We start from the raw sequence: 12,657 nt of genomic DNA on the forward strand, positions 1-12,657 counted from the left end.
TGAATGAGAGAAAATGAAGGCTAGTAATTTATTTGTTTCTACTTTCAAGGCTACATCCCACTTGCCTGCCTGGTTTTGACTCGGGCTTCATGCAAAAACTTGCAGCCCTGTGAGCCTGCAGCCATTGAAGTGGCTCTTTGCCTTTCTTAATGCTCTTCATTCTGCCGGAGTATTCAAGCAATCACTCAACACAAACCATGCTAGGCAGCCATGCTTTTGTTTCCAGTCCTGTTGGTGGTGTTCAGAAAGCCACAAGTTAATGGCCTTGAATCGAGCCAGGCCTCCTACAGACAGATACTTCCTTCATTACTCTCCGCCAGCTCCCATCCTCTCTGAAACTGCTGCTCTCCTGCGACTCCAGGTCTCACCTCCCACACGGCTCCGCTCAGGTACCTCGGTCCTGACTTGCAGCAGCTCCTGCCATTCCCACCTGGGGCCTGCTGAGCAGGCTGGGTTGCACAATGCCTTTCTAGCGTGTTCAGAGGAGATCTCCAAATTGACTTTTACTATATTGAAAAGCCAGGTTAAGTGCCTTTATTATTTTCTTTTCCCCTCTCCCTTTCTAGCAATGTAAAATTAGCTTTAAAGCCATCCTGGACGTATCTGCTCTGGTTTTGTTCCCAGCATTTCCAGCCTTGTGGTCTGTGCCTTACAGGCAATGCCAGCGTCGCCTGTTGAACCTCCCAAGCAGAAGAGATGGTTTCGTAGCTCTTCAGAGCGCTGCCCCTGCCCTGCTGGAGCTGGGCATCTTTATGCTTTGGAAAGTCTGGTCCTGGCTCTTGCCAGAGGATGGTGGATTTCTGTGGGGGTTCGTAGATTGTTTTGGCAGGAAGGGAACTTTATTGTCACCTGTTCTGACCCTTTGCATAACCCTTTTATGTAGGGATTATGCGTCAAGCCTGTGACTTGGGCTGAGCCAGAACTAGTCCAGCAGAAAAGCTTTTGGTCCAGCCGTGATGCTGAGGTCTCCAGTGAACGGCAAAGAACCCTTCGCCTCCCCAGTACCTTGTTCCTCTGGTGGCATTCTGATTCCACAGATCAGCTAGAAACTGGGAGGCAGGAAGGGAACAGGGGAGGTAAACAGAACAAAAGGCTGGGGGATATTTCTGATACCGTCACTTCAAAAATAAATAAATTGTAAATTCCCCTTAAAGTTGGAGCTTTCACAGGATCTTTCTGACAGCACAGAAAAGTGGGAAACAGAAGTCATCCGTAGTGGTTTTTACTGTTACAACAGTAACCATCAAATGCTTCTGGCCAGAAGCATGTGAGACCAGACACAATTGTCTTCTCCCCCAAATACTTCAGCTTCACCTTCTCAGGGTATGTCACCACCAGCTCTAATTCTGTACTTAGCTGCAGAGCTCCAGGATAAATGAGACCTGGTTATTTCCAGTAAAACAGAGGTATGAGGAGAAGGAACCTCCATGTATGCATGCCAGCGGCTTTTGGCATTGCATTGTAACTAAAGCTGGAAGCGCTTCCTTGTGTCGCTGCGTTGGGATGAGCCCTGGCTGGTCCCCAGTTGGATTCCCCACAGGAATCACAGACCCAGACTGAACTGAACTGTTTTTCCTGAGCACAAATGAGTCCCAGCATCGCAGACTGGTGGGGCTGGGAGGGGAGCTCCGGGGGTCGCCCGGCCCAGCCCCTGCTAGAGCAGGCTCTCCCCCAGCAGGCTGCACGGAGCCGCCCGGCGGGTCTGGGTGTCCCCAGAGACGGGGACCCCGCAGCCGCTCTGGGCAGCCTGTCCCAGCGCCCCCTCACCCTCAGGGCAGACAAGGTCTCCCTCATGTTCAGGTGGAACTTCCCGCGCTGCAGCTGGTGCCCGTGGCCCCTTGTCCTGGCGCCGGGCACCGCTGAGAAGAGCCTGGCCCCGTCCTCCTGACACCCACCCTCCAGATATCTGTAGGCATCGTAAGATCCCCCCTCCGCCTGCTCCAGGCTGAACAGCCCCAGCTCTCTCAGCCCTTCCTCTAAGGAAGATGCTCCAGCCCCCTCATCATCCTCACAGACCCCGCTGGACCCTCTCCAGTAGCTCCCAGTCTCTCTGGAACTGGGGAGCCCAGCACTGGACACAGCACTGCAGACGTGGCCTCACCAGGGCAGAGCAGAGGGGGACGATCCCCTCCCTGGACCTGCTGGCCACGCTCCTCACACCCCCCGGGGTCCCACTGGCCCCTTGGCCACACTGCTGGCCCATGGGCAACCTGCTGGCCACCAGCACTCCCAGTGCCTTCCCCGCAGAGCTGCCTCCCAGCAGGTCAGCCCCAGCCCCTACCAGTGTGTGGGGCCGTCCCTCCTCTACACTTGCCTTGGCTGAACTCCATGGGGTCCCTCTCCCCCACTCTCCAGCCTGCCCAGGTCTGGCTGAACGCTCCTCTCAGTCCTGTACCGTTGGCGGGCGTGCTGAGGGTGCCTCTGCCCCTTCGGTCAGGTCACCGATGGATCGGTGGAGTGGGACGGGGCGCAGCACTGACCCTGGGGGTCACTGTGAGCCATAGCCCTCCAGCCAGACCTTGTGCCACTGATCCCAGCGCCCTGAGCGCTGCCGTTCAGCTGGTTCCCGACCCACCTTGCTGTCTGCTCCTCTAACCCACGGTTCCTGAGCTCGCCTGCGAGGATGTTACGGGAAACGGTGTCAAAAGCCTTGCTGAGGTCAAGGCAGACAACATCCACCACCCTCACCTACCCGGCTAGGCACTCCATCGGAGAAGGCTGAGGGTTGAGCAGGCGTGATTTCCCCTCAGTGAGTAGCAGCTGAGTCAGGCATGGGTTCCCCTTGGTGAATATTAGGTTGGTCGGATGTGATTTCCCCTTGGAGCAATGGAAGATGCGCAGGTTTCAGCGCCATGGAGTGAGGATGAGGCTGCAGGGATCAAGTTCTTAAGGGATTTGGGGTTTATCCTTCCACTTCTGTAAAGACAGATGGAGGGAAACCGAGTCATGCAATCTTCTTTGCTCTTCTGATCAGTCAACTGGATCAGATTTCTCAATCGGAGCAGCGCCGCCGCTTCTGGTTTGGTGCCATGTTGGGGAGAATCAGTCCAGAAGAGAAGATGGATGATCAGGATGATGTTTGCTGTTGTAGCTGTTCATCTGCCTTGACATGGGCCTGTCCCAGGCAAACGTCTGTTTGTACAGCGTCTGTGGGATTCTGATGGTGACAGTGTTGTCATCTATGTTTTCAGGGCAAGACAGAAATCACTAGAAAAGCGAGGAGGAGGGAGGAGGTTTTTGGAGGACTCTCCTGCGAAGCAAGGGGGTTTAGACGGAAAGGAATTGGCAGCTCTGTGCTTTACATTCCTGTGCACGAGTGCCTCGCTTAACGGGAGCTTGTACTGCCAAGAAGGTGGGACACGGGGAGGAGATGCCCTGTGTGGGCAGCAGTGGGTGCTGATCGGAGCTCAGTGGGATGTGCTAGGTGGGATGCGCTTGGTGGGATGCAGCAGGTGGGATGCGCTTGGCGGGATGCAGCAGGTGGGATGTGCTTGGCGGGATGCAGCAGGTGGGATGTGCTTGGCGGGATGCAGCAGGTGGGATGTGCTAGGTGGGCTGCGCTAGGTGGGCTGCGCTAGGTGGGATGCGCTAGATGGGATGCGCTAGATGGGATGCAGTAGGTGGGATGCAGTAGGTGGGATGCAGTAGGTGAGATGCAGTAGGTGGGATGCAGTAGGTGGGATGCAGTAGGTGGGATGCAGTAGGTGGGATGCAGTAGGTGGGATGCAGTAGGTAAGATGCAGTAGGTGGGATGCAGTAGGTGAGATGCAGTAGGTGGGCTGCGCTAGGTGGGATGCAGTAGGTGGGATGCGGCTGCTTTTGTCAGGGAGAGCACAAGCCAGACCTGGTGCCTCGGCTGGAATGCATACAGGGAGAAGCAAGAGCAGCTGAGCCACGTGTGCCTCTGCTTTCACCTCCTGCCCACAGGCTGTACGGTGCAACAGGAGATGTTGTGCCAGTGAAGGGTTTTACTCTTGAAAATATGGTCTTTGACCCACAACTGGATGAACAGGAGCTGGCTGGGGCCAGAAAGCATCGATGGCAAAGAGCACTAGCAAGTCTGTTGTGTCAGCACCTGCCTGGAGCTCCCAGGCTGTTGGTCCGTGGCTGTTTCCAGGAAGGAGGAACATCCTGATGGGGCTGGGACCCTGCTGCTCTAAACCGTGCTCCCTGGTACCACAGAACCCCGAAGAGTCTTCACTGTAAGCACCAGCACAGTGTGTGAACAGCAGCTTGAATTTGGAGTGTGAGCACGACTGCTGTATTCAGGTTGGTTTAATGTTCTGTAGTCCAAAGGACCCTTGCAGCTCTTGCCTTCTTGTGTTATTTGGGGAGTGGGGAGTTCTGGGGGCTCACAGCCAGTCCTTTGACCTCTGAAACTTTCTTTCAGCTCCTGTGAAGTGGGATGCTGCTGTTTCCAGTCCCAGGTGGCAGAGGCCAGGCTCACACCGCTGTAGTGCACGTGGGGAACGCTGCGGGATCTGCTCTATGGCCGTAAGGGGAGAGGTACCCTGCCCCCCTGCTCCAGGGGCACGGGATGTGGCTTTCCGCGTTTAGAAAGAAAAGGGGCAGATATCCCTCTCTGCTCCCTCCTCTGTGGTCCCCCTCCTCTGGGGAGCACCACCTAGGCAGATACACTGTGCTACCTCTTGTAATTGCACAGCTGCACATTGTTTTTTCCACATTGACTGCCAAGGGTGGATGTAAAGAGGTCGATCAAGGTCGCGTGGAAAACTAAAGCTGGCTTTTCCTCCACTTCAGGTGACTTCTTCCCTACTGAGGCGAGCCTTGTTGTGAAGGTTGGTATGTATTTACAGACGTTCACACAGGGGTTGAACATACTTGCACAGAGAGGCATGCAGTAACTCTAGCTTTACAATGGGATGCTGATTTAATTTTCCTCTTACACAAATCTCAGAGCAGTTTATTTAATTGAGGCTTTCAAAAGCCCTGTAAGGTGGGATGTTATTATGCCCGTTTCATGCAGGAGGAAGAGAAGCAGGGGGCAAATCCTGCCGAGAATTATACCTTCTGGTATTCTGGGAAGCTGGTAGTGAGGACAGGGAAGGACTTGCTGGCACATAAAGGAGAATCGCATCTTTGAGGTGCATGCAGAAGGAAAACCAGTGGGTCTTGCTGGTACCATGTGCTTTGGGCAGAGCGGGCGCGATGGCAGAGGTGTTCCTTTCCTGCCTGCGAGGTTTGGTTCCCCTCGGCAGGGCAGTGGTGGCCGCAGGGGTGCAGGTACCCGTGTGGTGGCAGGCAGGACACATGCTGCGGGGAGCAGGGCACTGTGCTGAGGCTGCGCTGGCCTCCTGGAGGCTGAGGGACCTGGATGCTTTCCTACTGGGTTTGGGTATCAAAGCCTCCCTAATGGGATACCTGAAGGTGTAGACAGAGGGAGGGGCAGGAACAACCTCGGAGATAAACTCCATTGTGTGGGAGGGTGGAGGCTCTCGGAATGGCCTCGGGAAGGAATCAGGTGATGGCATGTTGTCTTTGGGTAGCTGAGATACCAGCTTTCTCCCCGTCTAATGAAAATAAGGAGAGACCCTTTTAATGTTCCTGGTGAGGGAAGGGCTGTGCCTGGAGCCCTGCCCTTACCAGATGCTGGGGAATCCACACAAGGGCAAATGTTTTGAATGCCCCAAGTCTAGAAAGATCTTGCAACTCATGACTTAGGTGTGACAGAAGCTGCTCTGCAGACAGGGGCTGCCTCTTCTGGATGTGATGCCGAGAGATGAGGTCACCCCTCAGTGCTAAAACCTTAAGAAACCTGTTGAGTGCTGAACTCTTGCTCTGGAGGGTTTTTTGGGTTTGTTTTTGTTGTTGGGTTTTTTTTTCCCCCACGGTGGCTGTAAAATGTTTGGGTTTGAGATCACTGATGCCAGCTCTTACTTTGGTGCTTTAGTCCAGTCCCAAGCCCCCAGCATCCTGCCACGACAGAGGAATCTCTGCTCTCTTTAGTGTATGTGTTACATTATGTCAGTGCATTTCTAGACCTCATGGCAGCACAGAAACTCCAGGAAAAAAACGGTTAGAGTATTTCACAAGCCTGGAAAGCAGAGGCAAAGGAAAGTCACCAAAATCACATCAAAAAGATCAGGAGCTTGTCTTCTGGTATTTTATCTTCTCAGAATTCAAGACAGAAGGAACTTGTTACACGCTATGTTAAAATATCTATAAGATCTTAGCAAATTTTAGTCAAATCGGACATGTGTTAGCAGTGAAGCCGTGATGCGAAGGCAGGGGTTTGCCCTTCTTTTGCTACTCACGCCGTGCTAGCTGGAGGGGAGCTGCCGGAGCTGCTCAAATCGAATTTGTGACAAAGAAAATGGCTGCAGCAGCCGAGTAGTTCTTCAAAACATGATAGAAGCGCAGCATGCCAAGGATACTGCTGACATCCAAGGAGACCGATGCAAGGAGATGAGAGCTGCCACGGGGGATGTAATAGGAAGCATTAACACTGGCTGATGGCAGACCTGGAGAGCAGGATGCTGTACGGGAGGAATCTGGCACGACGGTGGTGTAGGAGGGTTGGCTTACCCCCATGAATGAGATAATTTTTGGTCAGCCATGTACGTAGCGCATTGCTCATAGCCACCTCGTCGCCAGCTCTCAAACCAGCTCCTCCAAAAGCACGAGAGCTCGGGAACTCTTAGGAAGTTAATGCAAAAGGAGGAAAGCAGGACAGTTTTCCTGTGTCCGCACTCAAGTGTGGGTTGGAAGGAGAAGTTTACCTGCACCAGGATTCCTGGAGATCCAAACACTCGCTTCTCTTGCTGGGCCAGAAAGTCGAACATGCTGGAACCGTTCACAAACTGAAATACTATGGGGAAAATCAAGTTGAGATCAACAGAATTTTGGTTTCCTAACCTTAAGCATGGTTTAGGTTTTGATGCTTTACAGGCTTAGAGAGAGGTAGTATCTGAAAAGTTGACATTAGAATTTTTAATTGAATCCAGAATTTTCCGATACAAAATGATTAAATATTTACATATTCCAGCCACTTTGAATTAGGAAACCTTTCCCTGCAAAAACAGAAACACAAACTCACCTTTTCTTGCCAGAAGCACATTCCAGTAAGTGGACTTTTCTTATTTAGAAAACAGATTTTTTTTTAAAAAAAAAACCAAAACAAACAACAGTCCACCACTTCTCTGCTGAGCCCAACCTGTGGGATCAGCTCCCACGGGAGACAATGCCATGAAAAAACGTCCAAGTGTACTATGTCTGATCACGGATAAATAGATTTTTACCTTAGACACCACGGCTGTTCGGGAGCCTGGTCTCGGGTGCACTGGCACAGCACAGTAAGAAGCACTGTACCAGGCTGGGATGGATGGCGCATCCCTGCTCAAAGCAGCATCCTGGTGGAGTGTAGGAGGAAAAAACTCTGAGGTCGCTGACTTACAGGCTCATCTGAGCTGGGAAATCGGTCCAGTAACTTGCTTCCTACCCGGGCTCCCTGACAAACTTGTCTAAAATCCCTTTGTAGCTATCTGGCACTCCGCTGACAGCATGTGCTACCCTTAAAGGCTACTCCAAAATTTCTGCTTATGGCCAGAAATACAGTTGCAACTTGTTGATTCCTTCCCCCACCCCGTGCCGCAGAAAGATGAGCTGCCGTGTCCTGTCTGAGCTGCTATTTTGGCATCTTGGGAAGGAAACTGCAGCTGAAAGCATTGCTCTGAGCCGCTCTTTGGAGGATGAAGGCAGAAGGGACGGCCGCTGGGTCTGCAGCAGAGTGGTAGGGACGGATGCGACTCGCCAAGGCTAGGAGGAAGGGGTTTGGGAGCACTTGCAGCTTGCTGATAATCCGGGAGCAGAGCTGAGCCCGTGGAGCCCTCAGGCAGCAAGCCACCAGGGCTGTCTTCCCAGAGCTGCCCCAAAACGCGCTGCGGGGTGCATGCCCGCAGGGGACGTGCTCCATCCCCGAAACCACCCTGAGAAGAGAAAGCCCAGCTGTTTTGCGGAAGGCAGGGAACATGGGGCAGGGAGAGGGGCACGGCACAAGGAGAGGATGGTGCCACCTCAGGGCATTGGCTGCCTTGTTGGAAGTCACCACCCTGCTCCAGCCTGACCCAGGGCCGCAACCGCGGGTCCTCCGTCAAGCCCATGGCTTGCCAGTGTGTCGCGGGATGTCTGTTGGGCGACATTCCTGTCTGCGGTAAGTCCTCCAGGAGGCCACTGGCTCCCGGTGCTGCCAGAGGGAAGGAGGGCAGGGTGGCGGATCTGTCCGACTTCGGTGGAAACAATAGCAAGCAAACCACGATTGGGAAATGGTAGCCCCGCGGGCTTGTCTGGTAGCCTACACGAGATTGATGGCGATGCGATCCCTGCTGACGCGATCCCCGGCAATGCCATGCCCAGCAGTGCGGGGGAGAGCAGGAAGAGCCTCGCCAGGGTCGCTCCAAAAAGCACAGGAAAAATTAGATCAAAGCGACCCCCATCACCCCAAAAACACAAAGGTGGGGGGCAGCACCATAGGTGTTACTGGTGCCTGGTTTGCCGTAGGTGTGGTGTTACTGGTGCCCAACCCCTGGCCAGCGCTCTGAGAGGGGGAACTGCTCCCCTTCCAGTCGGCGGCATCCCGAGGGGCAGTGGCGGGGGTCCGGCAGAGCCGAAGGGTACGGGAAGTCGGTCCCTTCGTTGGGTGTAACGGCTCCAGATCCTCTCCTCCCTCCACCCAAAATCAAACAAACACACAAATGAAATTTATACCTCCCTGAACAATGTTAACTGCAAATGGTACTAATTAGCGCTCCCCTAAATGGCTATGATTAGTTTACCAGCTGATGGAATATTTACTCTAGATTTTTTTTCCTTTTTATTATTTTTTTAAAAAAAACAACACAAAAAAAAACCCCAAAAAAACAAACCACAACACACACACAAAACGCTCTTTATTTATTTATTTTACAAAATCCTGCTGCTGGTCGTGCTGAAAATGTGACTCACGGAGCAGGAGCTGAAACTGGAGCGGCTCTTTTACCGAAAAAAACCCAGATTAAAGCACAGGAAACGCAGCTTGCGAGAGCAGGCAGGCGCTGCGAGAGCCATTTGCAACAGTAACTTCACCAGGAACGCCAGGCTCGATGTATGATAAATCAACAATTTTTAAATAATGTGACTCCCCCCCCCCCCCCCCGCCCCCCTCCCCGTTGCCTTGCGAGAGCGTTTTTTTTCCGTGATGCTCCGCCAGCTCTTCTCCACATCCCAGCGTTTGCCAAACTGGTAGGTTCCAGTTCGGTCATAAATCGGCGTCGGTGGATCGGGGGTGACGGGCGCCCCTCGGCATTCCCTGCCCGGGCGAATCCTCCAGAAGAGCGGCGGGAAGCACGGCTGCCATGGCTAATCCGCGCCTGCCGCCCCTCGGACAGGCCCGGCCACTTCCCAACCAGCCCCGGTGCCCCCCCTCGCCCCCCCAGTTGCGTTTCACAAAGCGGATCCAGCCCTAAGCCAAGCGGGTCGCGGGATGAGCAGCCATGGGAGCGCTCTTTGCCGCCAGCACCAGCCCGTCTTTTTATTATTTTAATTTTTTTACACCCCCCACCCCCCGAGTGTTGCAGCAAAGGGCTGAGAGCGGGTCCCAGGGGGCTGCTGGGGTGCCCGGGGTTGGGTTCACATGTGATACTTGTATTTGATCACATCCCCCCCCCAAATGAGGGGGGGAGCACAGCCAGACCCTTTCCTGGGGGAGGGGGGGTTGGCACTCCCCAGGGGGACAGGGACAGCAGGATAGTGTGTTGGGGGGCACCAGGGTGCCCTTGCACAGCCCCCCCCCAGGGGATGAGGGCGGTTTGGGAAGCGAGGATCCGTCTGGCTGTGGAAGACAGAGGCCTGGAGAGGGGGTGAAGAACTGGAGGGGGTGTGGGGGCACCCCCCTGCACCCCGCTCTGGGGACACCTCCAGGGGTGCAGGTCAACCTCTGCTCCCCTGAGGGGGAAATGCCCCCCAGCCTGCCCCGATTCCCCCTTGTGCTTCCAGCCCGGCCCCCCCCCAGCCCTGACCCCCAGCCCTGTCTGCATCCTGAGGGTGGATCTGACCTTCTGCCTGCTGCCCCCCTCACCCCCCCAACACCCACCCCCCCCCACCCCGGCATTCCGACCCCCGGGGTCCACTCTGACCCTCTCCTGTCCCCGTCCTGTGTCCCCCCCCCCCCCGAGGTGTGCCCTGGCCCCCGGGGCCTACCGTGTGTGTACCCCCCACTGAGGCCTGCCCTGTCCCCCCAGACCTGCCCTGATCCCCGGGTCTACCCCCCCGGCCTGCCCTCTGACCCCCCCTCGACCTGCCCTATGTCCCCCCTCTAAGCCTGCCCTGCCCGCCCCCCCAGGCCTGCCCTGTGTCCCCCCCAGGCCTGCCCTGACCCCCAGGGCCTACTGCCCCCCCCCCCACCTGCCCTCTGCCCCCCCCTCAGGCCTGCCCCGCCCCCCCCACGCCTGCCCTGTCCCCCCAGGGCCTACCGACCCCCCGACCCCCCCCCCAGTACCTGCTGCCCCCCCCAGCCCGGCCCCTCCCTCTACCCCTCGGAGCAGGCCCCGCCCCCCATGCCCCGCCCCCGCTGACCTCCCCCTTCCCCCCCCCCCCGCGCTGACCTGCCCTGCCCGCCCCTCCCCCGCCCTCTCGCCGCCGTGCAAATCTCGCGAGACGCCGCGCGCTTTCACTAGTGTGTGTGCACCAATCGAGCCGGGCCGGGCCGGGCCGGGCCCAGCGCCGCGGGGAGGGGGCGAGCACCGGCCCCGGCACCTGCCCGCGCCCCGCCGCGCCCCCCCGGAAAGCGAAGGGGTCCCCGCAGCCCCGGTGCCCCCCCCCACCCTCCACTCGCCCTCCCCACCTGCCCGGGCGCCGCCGCTCGCCGAGACCTCCCTCGGGCCTTTGTCCTGCCGCGAGGCCTTGCGGCCGCCGCCGGCCTGCGCGCACCCCGGCCGGGCGAGGTTTCTTACGCGAGGCCGGGGATCCGCGGCCTAGCCATCCCTTCCCGCTCCCCCACACCCGCCCCGTCTCCTTCCCCGCCCCGCAGCCGGCGAGGGGCGAGCCCCCACCTTCCCCCCCCCCACCCCCCCCCCGCTGCCGCCGCCCCCCTCCCCTCCGCCCTTCCCCGCGTGGAGCCCGGGTGCCCGCAGCGGCGGCGGCGCCTGGCTCACGAGAGGCCGCGGAGCCGCCCCTGGCCTCCCCCTCCCGCCCGTGCCGCCGCTGCCGCCGCCGCAGCAGGTTCCCTCCCTCCTCCTCCTCCTCCTCCTCCTGCTCCTGCCCCCGGCGGCGGCGGGATCCGAGCGGTGCCCGGGGAGCGCTGGGCCCGGGCAGGAGGGGAGAGGAGCGGCGGGGCGGCGGCAGGAGCAGCAGCGGCGGCAGCGCCAGGTGAGAGAGCCCGGGGGGCGGCGGGGAAAGCGCGGGGGGACCCCCTCCGCCTGCCCGCCCGGCGCCGGGCCCGAGCCCGCCCTGGGGGCGGCGGGGCCGGGGGTTGGGGGGGCGGCTGGGCAGCGCCCCCGGGCCGCGCTGGAGGCGGGGGGCGGCGGTTGCGAGGGGCTGCCCGGCGCTGGCGGTGGGGCCGGGCCGGGGTCACGGCGGAAGGGCCCGAGGCCTGTGCCCCGAGGCGGCAGGAGCGAGGCCTGGGCCGCGGTGGCCGGGGCAGGGCGCAGCGCAGGCCCCGCGGGCCCGCAGCCCCGGCGGGCGGGGGGTAAGAGCAGGGCCAGGGGGTGGCCCGGCCCGGCCCGGGGGGGCGCGGAGGCCCTGGCCGGCGGGGGAGGTGACGGGGTGGGCACGGCCTGTGGATCCCCGGCCTGGGAGTTGAGGCGGTGCTGCCTGGGGTGCAGGGGAGGAGGAGGCAGGCCGAGGCGGTGCAGCAGCTGGCGGCGGGGCAAGGCTGCTCACTCACCGGCTGCTTTTCGAACGCCTGCCTCTGTTTCCCGAGCGGGGCGGGAGGGTGGCAGAGAGGTGCTGACGAGCCCCCGCCAAGCATTCGGGAGGGCAGGCAGGGAATGCCATCCCCTCCGGGAGGGATGGGGCAACGGGGGGGGGGGGGAGCAGTGCCCAGGCCCCGGGGGGAGGTCGGCCCTGGGGCGGGGGAGGCTCGGGAACTTGTGGCAGCCCCTTCCCCAGAGCAGCATCCCGGCGTGGGGATGCCATCCCCTCGCCGATGGTCGCCCTGTGCCTCATCATGGGGGGGAGACCTGGGAGGACTTTAACATCTTTGCCTTCGTGGCTTGTTCTGTCATTTTCCTCAGTGCACAGATTTCCTGTTTTGAAAAACTAGGCTGATAGCTTTGTTGGGGTTTTAAAGCCCATGGTAGGAATGGGGTTCTCTAATGACCACATTTTAGTATCCCACTAGTTTCTGAGGCTTGTTACAGATCTGGGAGAGCCGTTGGAAATGCCCCCGGATGGATTCACTTTGCCCCCTGTAACTTAGATCTGCAGCATTTGGAGGAAACGGCAGGGACAAAATGGACAGTTAATAAAAGGAACAATTGTATACTGCCTATTCTAGAGGGCACTTGCTGCCCTTCAAGAACTTTCCTCATCGCATATGCTCTTTATACAGCAAATCTTTATCTTCTGTCTTGTCTTCTTTTTTTTTTTTTTTTCTTCCTCCCCCCCCCCCCCCCCCAGTCCAGAAAATGAAACTGGAACAGACATTTCTGGAAAAGAACTTGA

The 12,657-nt window shown here is 58.1% G+C and overlaps 1 protein-coding gene across 8 annotated transcripts in view; it reads left to right on the forward strand.

Annotated features, from left to right (window-relative positions):
- Positions 1-11,067: 11,067 nt before the first annotated feature.
- TLK2 (tousled like kinase 2) overlaps positions 11,068-12,657 on the forward strand; it is a 42,468-nt gene continuing 40,878 nt past the window's right edge. For 3 of the 8 annotated variants that reach the window (XM_055789836.1, XM_055789842.1, XM_055789837.1), the window contains exon 1: positions 11,068-11,361. The gene's annotated coding sequence lies outside the window, so the exon portion shown is untranslated. Of the gene's footprint in view, positions 11,362-11,535; positions 11,681-12,657 lie in introns of those variants that run through there. The other 5 variants (XM_055789838.1, XM_055789843.1, XM_055789839.1 and 2 more) reach the window with 3 other exon arrangements.

Source organism: Falco peregrinus, chromosome 18, assembly GCF_023634155.1.
Source record: "Falco peregrinus isolate bFalPer1 chromosome 18, bFalPer1.pri, whole genome shotgun sequence".
In the NCBI taxonomy this organism is placed as follows: Eukaryota; Metazoa; Chordata; class Aves; order Falconiformes; family Falconidae; genus Falco; species Falco peregrinus.